The 7,158-nt window shown below is 41.1% G+C and overlaps 2 long non-coding RNA genes across 3 annotated transcripts in view; one reads left to right on the plus strand and one right to left on the minus strand.

Moving 5' to 3' along the window:
* LOC102477080 (uncharacterized) overlaps positions 1–7,158 on the minus strand; it is a 23,032-nt gene that overhangs the window by 5,333 nt on the left and 10,541 nt on the right. For both annotated transcript variants that reach the window (XR_333503.3, XR_003546675.1), the window contains one exon: positions 3,244–3,329. This is a non-coding gene — a long non-coding RNA (uncharacterized LOC102477080). The remainder of the gene's footprint in view (positions 1–3,243; positions 3,330–7,158) is intronic.
* The window catches only part of LOC114004540 (uncharacterized), a 4,438-nt gene continuing 602 nt past the window's right edge, over positions 3,323–7,158 (plus strand). The window contains exon 1 of the long non-coding RNA XR_003546677.1: positions 3,323–5,891. This is a non-coding gene — a long non-coding RNA (uncharacterized LOC114004540). The remainder of the gene's footprint in view (positions 5,892–7,158) is intronic.

The following is a 7,158-nucleotide window of genomic DNA, read 5'->3' on the forward strand; positions in this document are numbered from 1 at the left end:
CTTACAGAAAAAACCTCTCAAAAAAAAAAAAAAAAAAGTTTATTATTTCCCAAGATAAAAACTTTTTCCGATATACTTTGGACCTTCTAGAAAAGAAACAGTGTTCAAATAAGATTAAACTGCATATCTTTTCCTGGTGGCCAACTATCTGTAGCCCTCTATTAGCCTCTGAGTCATTCTTGGAAGGATGTGCTAAAATAACCATAGAATAATGTGTATGCCAATGCTTTGAGGAGAGAAAGCCTGTCCATGTTTAGCAATTACGTTAGGGTCTTTATGGTCCCGATCCTGCAAAGACCTCAGGTTGTGGAGAAGAGGTCAGGAAAGGAATTAACTCAAGAATAAGTTTCTAAAAAACTCATTTTTATTTTCAAGTATGCTATCCCCTAAAATAGTGTGTGATTTTTGAAACACCTGAAATGGTTTCCTGTAACCTAAGGCTGGTGCTTTTGAGTTAGAAGACACTTGCCTCAAAGATTCTTTGGTTGTAAATACCAGGGGATTAAAACTCTAAGATAAGACATGTCCCTGCAGCTGCTGGGAGTTTGGGGAAGAAATAATCATAATGGTGATAAGATGAAGATAGTAAAACAATACAAAATTTGACCCCATTGTTATACAATAAAAATGCATATCATGGAAAGCGTAACATTCATGTACATCATTTTATTTTAAACATATCCCATATGTATTATTAGGGTAAAACTTCGAGATTGTTCCTTTTACAGTCAAAGGAGAATAGGAGCACTCACATAGTCTCACTACCCTTAGGGTGCAAAATTTCTGTGGAAATCTTGAGAAGAATTAACCTAAAACAGCACAGGCTCCCAACCTGGTTTTCAAAATCTATGGTAATATGGTCTCACTGTTCCTCTTTGAACTTATCTGAGACCTGAATTTCAGCTGGCACGGCCACCCCTGGTGATCCTCCAGGACCAGAACGTGAGCACTACATGGTGCTTCAGTGAAATCTTGCTCCCAGTGCACCTCTCCCTCCCTTCTCCTTTGCAGCTGGAGTTTAGTCCAAGCTTCTGTCACACTCGGGCCCTTCCTGACAGTCCTCTCCTCTCTGCCACATCTGTACCGTCTTTCATGTTATTTGCCGTTATGAACAAGAACACTGGTTAAAAAACATACACTTTCGGGGCCAGCAGGTAGCATGATAATTAAGGCACTGGACTCCCACATGGCCGACTCTGCTTCAAATTCTGGATCTAGCAGCTGGAAACTCATGCCAGGAATGTGTGCATGCATACCCAAAATCCCAAGAAGAGAAGAAGGGATTGCTGTGTGGCCATCCTTCCTGAGGGGTGATTTCTCACTTTCTGTTTTTCTATCTCTCTCTGGCAAGTCCACATGCCCTTTGGCAAAAAAAAAAAATCTAAAAATAAAAACACTTTATTTTTAAAGTTGTATTTAATGTCGTTCCAATGTAGACTTAATATTCTTTAATATTCTTCATAACTCCTGATGCAGTATCAAACACATAGGAACAGCAATTATAATATAAAGACAATATTTTAGTGGTTATGGAATCTGGATTTTTCATTTTATTGATAAGGTGACCACTGGATGAACGAATGAAAGGAAATTAAAAAAAAAAAGAAAAAAGAAAAACCTGAGAAAGAAGAAGAGCGATTTTATTGGATCTTCTTTTAGTTTTTGTAGAGATTAGTTTTAACATAAAGCTCTTGGGGAATTAAGAGATAGTGAGGCAGGAAGAGAGACTCCCACTGTAGCTGTGGCACATAAATTAGGTCAGAAATCTGGAATTTTTGTCTGATGGAAAGCATTGTTTTATGCTGGCCTCTGGGGATTTTTCATGTTGTTCTGAAAGAGTTCTGGTATTTCCTGACGCAGGAGGAACAAACAGCATTTTTGTGATCTCCCTCTCTGCCCCATGCACCCATGTGCCCTTGTTTTAGCAGAGGTTTATTTTTGGAGTTCAGCCTATTCACATGCAAAACCGCAAAACCCACACCAATCCTCCAGAGGTTCCTCTACAGTCCTCTCCACTGTCCTTACATCACCACTAAATTTGTTTGTTCAGGTGTGTCTAGCCTCCTTTTTTTAGTGTGACATCATTAACAGGTTGGTGTTGGGTGGAGAGAGAGAGTGGAAAGAAAAGTGAATGCTGGAGATGGGAAATGAGCCCACTAAGGTCTTCCCTGAGAGGCAGGTGAAGTAGAGGGTTTTCTCTTCACACCTCGTTCTCTGTAGAGGAGCGGTACATGCAGTTATACTACTCTAAGCATTAGTCTGCTCACTTTATAACTCATTTAATCCTCATGGCAGCCCTCAGAGATAGGCACCATTCTGATCAGACACTGGGCCCTGAAAGGTTGGAGCTCAATCATGTGAGCCAGGTGAACTGGGGTCAGTACTAGCTTTTGACCCCAGAAAGTCCAGACCCAGAGTCTGTGCTTCCCTCCACTATATTACAATACCTCTCGAAAGAGGCATTTAATTTTGTATTCAGATTAATTTTGAAGTAAGTTTAATACATAAGAGAGTGAGTGAAACATTAAACGGTGGCCTCATACTCCATTACTGATTTGGATCATTTCTAGGGTCAGAATTGGTCATGTCTTTACACAGAATTTTAGAGAACTTGTGGAGGAAAAGTGCAGTTGTGGAAGCAACACACACTTGAAGCATGCTATGGCTTGAATGGGTCCCCCCCAAGTTCCTGTGTTGAGACATGGGATCTTTAAGAGATGATTAGGTCATACATAGAATAAGGCTGCCATCCTGAGAATACGGTGGTTCAGAGCAGCCCTCTCTTGTTCTCTCTGTCTTGTGTGTTTGCAGTAAGAAAACCTTCATTGAACCAGGAGGTGGTATGGTGCTTAGGACTGCTGGTCCCATATGGCTGACAGCACAGTTCAAGTCCTGGACTTGGCAGTTTTAAAAACATGCTGGGTGTGTGCACATGCATTTCCAAAATCCTGAGAGGAGAATGGAAAAGGAGAAGAAATGGTTGCAAGGCCATCACCCTGGGAGGTGCTTTCTCACTTTTGCGGTCTTTATTTCCCACCAGTGAGTATACACACCCTATGGCAAATTCCAAAACAAACAAACAAAGCCCTCAGTAGGTATTTGATTTCCTAACCTCAAGGAGTGTAAGAAATAAATTCCTTTTCTTTATAAACTACTTAGCCTTTTATAGTATGTTATAGCAATAAAAAATAGGGTAAAATAAAAACATTTACCTAAATCAAAATTCAAATATTCATTACGAACCTCAGAAGACAGCGTGAGGAAGACTTCATGGAGAGACATTTGTCCGTGAAATGGACCTCAGATGCTCATTTACAGGTGAACCCCACCTATGTTGAAAAATCAAATATACGTTTATTCCTTAAATGGCTCTTTAGATTTCCTGTGAGAGAGAGGATTCTGAACTGTAAGGAGGGGGTAACACGGTGCAAGTTACATTTTAAGAGAATTTGGTACATGGAGTGGATAAAGGATGAATGAAAAGAAAGGATTGGAGAAGGAGAACCTCAGTAGGGTACTATACCAGTATGTGAGGATGGCTTGGCAGTTGAACTAAATGCAAAAAATGTGGGCATGAAAAATTTATTGAAAATCCGTGATTGAGAAAAAAGGCAACTCGGAGGATTGAGAAGTGGAAAATGTCTCTGAAGGTTGTAGTGAGGAAGAAAGAGATAATGAAGTGTCAGGACAGACGTGAGCTGGAGCGGGAGGGGCGGGGTACTGGAATGTAGATTCAGGAGGGAAAAGATTGTGCCTCCCTGTGCCTGACACCTAAGAGATTCTCAACGAACGCTGAAGAGGGGGTCACCACTTCATCTCGGGGAAGAGGAATCACTTTCATGGGAAGGTGATGTACTCCGTTCGTGTAATGATTTTGAGGCAAAGATGGTGTCTTAGTTTGCTAGGGCAGCCACAATGAAACCCCACACACTGGATCTTTTTTAAAAAGAAGTTATTTTCTCACAATTGTGGAGGGCAGAAATTTAAGAACAAGGAGTTTCCAGGGTTGATTTCTTCTGAGATCTTTGGTCTCTTTCCTGGTCTTGTGGATTGCTGTTTTCTTGGTCTTCACATGACCCTCTTCTAGGTGTCTGTGTTATAATCCCTTCTCTTTGTGAAGGCCCTGATCATATTGCAGTAGGACCCACCTATATGATCTCATTACAACTTAATTATCTATTTACAGGCCCTATCTCCCAATATAGTCAGATTCTGAAGTACTGGGGGTTAGAACTTCAACACCGAATTTGAGGGGCTGTACATTCATAACAACTGGTAATTCAAGTGCACATCCTAGAAGCAACTGGAAATAAAAGATTACAACACAGGGAAGAGAACCAAGCTGAAGAGAGTGATTTGAAGAGGTTACAGCAGATGATAAAGCCATGAGAAATTACAGCATCTTTCCTAGCAACTTGTTCCAAAACAAACAAAATGTATTAAGAAAAAAATAAAAAACATGGGAACTTCTTGGACAAGATTTTGGGAGTGACTAAATCTAAGCCTGTCCAGAAAATAATTAAGAGGATAATAAAGAGCTAAGTCATGCTAGAATCACAATCCAAACAGTGTCTATCAGAGGGAACTCCTAACCGTTGTATCCACCAAGTGGGTTTTAGGATAACTACTCAACTGGGCTGCACCATTTTGCATCCCAGAGAAAGTCTCAAGTGGTAAACTGACTCTGAGTGCTCTATGACGGATTTTGGGTTTGTCCCTGTCATGCTAACTCTTGCTGGGACAAGTATGCCCCATTTTCCAAAGAGTAATTTACATTCACAGCTGAGTTTACTCTGTTTCAAGACAAAGGAATCCTACTGTTTTTTCAATTCATACAGCTTTGACTTTCTACTGTAAAAGCATGGGCATGGTCGTGTCCCCATGGTGGAATTACACTAGCAGTGTTCTCCGAGTAACTAACTATGAGCTTGTGCAAGATGATGGCTCTCATGATGTATTATAAAAGTAAAGCCAATGAGTGGTAAATTGACTTAGTGAAGAAGGAAAAAAAATCTACAGTTGCACTTTGCTACCAGGAAAAGCCACAACCATTCCACTTTTCAAAGCAGTGCTGTTCACAAGTAGGGGCTTCAGAAAGATGTGGGTCAGAAGCACAGTGTGGAAATTAAATATAATACCCCACAAAGCTTCTCCTTGTCATGAGACAAAGATCTTCAAACATGGTTTTCTGGGCTTTGTATGAGCCGGCCTCTGCTGAACTCCCCAGTCTGGCTTCTTGGCTCTTCATAAGTCATTCTCCTCTTCTCATCCATGCCATCCATCTCGTTGTCTGGTGCCATTGTCAGGACCTCAGATCACATGATTCCATAATTGAAACGCACATCCAGTTGGGTCTTGAATATATTCTTTTACTATTAGTATTATTACTTATTATAGCCCCATGTTATTTTTCCTTTATAAAACTTGCTCATGGTGACAGGTGGTGGCACAGTGGACCTATGTGAGAAAGGTTTTTAGTTCATAACCCTGGGCCTCAATGAGCATGCCAGGCATGTGTACACGAACCTGTGAACTCATGATCTGGGGCAGCGAGCCTGGGGGTGGGTCAGAGTATGAAGACCCTGTTCAAGGGAGTCTTCTCCCTCTCTCTTTTTCTCTGTATCTGTCTTATGGAATTAATAAACTTAAATACAAAAGATAGCAGTTATTAAATATGACTCTGATAATTAGCCACTGATGGGATCTCTAAAGGGGCAAACCTCACACCCCTTCCTTAGCCACTCTGTACCTGATGTCTAGAACAGGACTAGATCTAGCAGCCGTGGAGTCAAGGTTTACTTAATTAACGCATGTATGTCTATGACTTGTCTTTTTTAACACCTCAAATTAGTTTCAATACAAAGTGGGACGGTATGGTGGGAAGACAGCAGGTTGTAGAATGAGGCCCGGCTGAGTTTCAATTGAGTTGTCCCGTTGTATTTGTCTGAAGTCAGATGAAAGAGGTATCAGTTGCTACTTTCCCTCCTCATCTTTGATCCTCCCGTTGAAGACTCACTTTCATCTGAAAGTGTTCCCTTCACTTTGCCATGCCACATTCTTCAAAATGGCCTTCTCAATCGGAACGCTTCCTCGGTGTTCTTTCCTTTGCCTTAAATTGTTGTTGTTCCACATCCTTTACACATTATAAACCCTGTTCACAGGGTTCTCATTTCTTTCATGACTTCAACAGCCAAAGCTGCATTTTCTTGCTGTCTATTATCACCTCCACAGAGCACCGTGAGCAAGCATCGTAGTGCACACCCGAATCATGCTGTACTTCTGGCGTTAGGTGATAGTTTAACAAATTGTCTATGGTTTATTTCTAATTGTATTCATCCCACTGCCAGTTCAGGTTTAGCTTTTTGTTTAAAAGTTTATTAGTTTCGTTTATGAAAGAGCGAGAGACCCACACCAGGATCTCATGCCGTCGCACTCTCCTGGCCTTTCTAGCCAACACCATGTGTGAGTCTGATCAACTGGGGACCTGAGCCCACGATCTTGCAGATGAGCCCCCCTTCATTTGAACTGCATGCTACTGTGGTGCCCCAGAGCTGGACTGAGTTGTTCTTTAAAAGTTTTTTTTTTTTCCCCTTTGCAAACTTGGCAATCTGTAGTATAATATATAGATCATCCATTGCAATAACATCTCATGTTTCACTGAGTGATCTCAGAGACCAGATATTCCTTCTAGTCCGTTCATAGGACTTTGCATGTACATGGCCTGGTGGTTAAGGTGGCTGAATTGACATGACAGCACAGCGCAAATCTCTGATTTAATGTCTTGAAAAATGCACTGTGTGTGTGCCTCAAATCTCAAGAGGAAAAAGGAGAAGGGATTGTGTCATGGCCATCCCCCACAAGAGGTATTTTCTTTCTTTCTATCTGTCTTTCTGTCTTTCCAGTGAGAACATGCACCCTACAGCAAAATTAAAAAAAAAAAAAGTTCACATCTCACTCATCTCACTTCTGCTGCCTCCAGTTGAACGTATGCATGCAGCTACTTTATGATGGACAGCACTAAACTCCTGCCAAGTTTGATGATTAATAGCCAGGCTGCTGCCGTAATAGGGCTGTTCCAAGAACTGAGAAAATGCATTTAGTCATCTGCCCACTCTCTCCATTAAATTTAATTTATGGACTATGGATTTAGTGTAGGGA

The sequence above is a fragment of the Tupaia chinensis genome, unplaced genomic scaffold (genome assembly GCF_000334495.1).
Source record: "Tupaia chinensis unplaced genomic scaffold, TupChi_1.0 Scaffold000061_1, whole genome shotgun sequence".
Taxonomy (NCBI): Eukaryota; Metazoa; Chordata; class Mammalia; order Scandentia; family Tupaiidae; genus Tupaia; species Tupaia belangeri.